The 2,048-nt window shown below is 44.7% G+C and overlaps 1 pseudogene; it reads left to right on the forward strand.

The window, feature by feature from the left end:
* Nucleotides 1-1,026: 1,026 nt before the first annotated feature.
* Nucleotides 1,027-2,010, forward strand: LOC113942251 (annotated as a pseudogene).
* The last annotated feature ends 38 nt before the right edge of the window (nucleotides 2,011-2,048 follow it).

A 2,048-nucleotide genomic window follows, 5' to 3' on the forward strand; every position in this document is an offset into this window, starting at 1 on the left:
CTCCAGCTCTTCATGACATCAGCATACTTCTGTGAACACAGTAATCCAAATCTACACTCTCGATGATGTAGTTTAGATCAGCACCACATACCAGTAAGAAAATGTCACTCTGACAAGGATTTGTTCACAGAATCACAGAATCACAGAGTCACAGAATATTCTGAGTTGGAAGGGATCAACAAGGATCATCGAGTCCAGCTCCTAGCCTTGCACAGGACCATCCCCAAGAGTCACAGGATGTGCCTGAGAGTATCATCCAAATGCTTCTTGAACTCTGTAGGGCTTGGTGCTGTGAGCACTTCCCTGGGGAGCCTGTTCAGTGCCCAACCACCCTATGGGTAAAAAACCTTTTTGTAATGTCCAACCCAAACCTGCCCTGACACAACTTCAGGCCATTCCCCCAGCTCCTGTCACTTGTCCCCACAGAAAAGACACCAGTGCCTACTCCTCCTTGTCCTCTTACAAGGAAATTGTAACTACAATGAGGTCTCCCCTCACTCTCTTCTCCAGCTGAACAGACCAAGTGACCTCAGCCACTCCTCATAAGACTTCCACTCAAGGCCCTTCACCACCTTCATGGACATTCTCTAATGGCTTAATATGTCTCTGATATAGTGGTGCCCAAAACAGCCCAATTTTGTAGGTGAGGCACTTCATCCCCACTCTGTGTGAGCCTTATCGGTGACCAAGGGACAGAAGAATCCAGTCTTGAAACCCAACAGGGATCAAACAAGGGTCAGTCACAGAACCACAATACTGTCCTCTGCACAAAAACATCTCTGCTCTTTGTGCCACCCAACACAGCCCTCCTGAACCAACATGCAAATCCTGCACACTGACACCAGGTAAGGGGATACCCAGCACATTTACATCCCTGCACCTGCCCTGCTCTCAAGATGAGCAGCACCAAAACCACCCCCCACCAGCAGCTCTATAAAGCTCCTCTTTCCAGACCTGACACTCAGGCAACAGCAGATGCTGACCTGTGTTTGGCATTGGTGCAACATCCCCTTGTCCAGCACAGCACTGCTCCCAGGTCCCAGGATGGAAGCTTGTCACTCTCCAGAGCAATCCAATGTCACCTCATACGCTGACACAACTGTGGCCATCGTCATTACACTTGAAGTGTTTGCTGGCATGTGGATAAATGCTTTCATTGTTTCTGTGATTTGCGTGGCCTGGGTCAGAAAGAACACCTTGAACTCTAATGAGAAGATCTTGCTGTTTCTGGGATCCTCCAGGTTTTGGTATTTGTGCATCTCATGGGTATATTCCATTTTTTTAATAATTTATCTCAAATATCTTTATGTTCACCCCATCTTTCAGGTACTTAATAGTGCTCGGAACTTTTTTAATTATTCCAACTTGTGGTTTTCTGCTTCTCTTTTTGTCTTTTATTGTATAAAAATTGCCAATTTCAGGAACAGCTTCTTCATCTACCTGAAAGTAAAAATTGACAGGATTGTGCCCTGCCTCTTGTTGGGATCAGTGCTTTTCTCCCTGGTTATCGGAAGCACTGTCTACAGCACCATGGATAAAGCACTCAGTAGCACCCTCAATTTCTCCTGCCAAGGAAGGATTTGGAAATCAAGTATCACAATAGATTAACATTTTTTGCCTCATTATTTTATCATTGGGTTTGGATATGCCACTTCATTCACAGCAGTCATCTCCTCTGCCCTTCTCCTTCTCTTTTCCCTCTGGAGACACAAACGCAACATGCAGACAAACTCCATGAAGGACCTCAGCATGGATGCCCACATCAAAGCCATGAAATCCATTCTCTCCTTCTTCATAATGTACAGCATCAACTTTATATGTTTGATCTTGACTCTCATTTATTCAATGAAGAATGAAAGTGACTTGATATTTTTAACTTTCTTAATTCAATACACTTTTCCAGGTTTTCATTCCCTTGTCCTGATTTTCAGTAATCCCAATCTGGAAAAGAGACTGCTAGGGATTCTGCCCTGTGTGAAGTGCAAGGTTTTCCTCAAGAGGGAACTGTAACAAAACCAGGAGCCCTTGCAAAATGCTGATATTTCTCT

The sequence above is a fragment of the Corapipo altera genome, unplaced genomic scaffold, assembly GCF_003945725.1.
Source record: "Corapipo altera isolate COAL_440 unplaced genomic scaffold, ASM394572v1 50380, whole genome shotgun sequence".
Classification (NCBI taxonomy): domain Eukaryota; kingdom Metazoa; phylum Chordata; class Aves; order Passeriformes; family Pipridae; genus Corapipo; species Corapipo altera.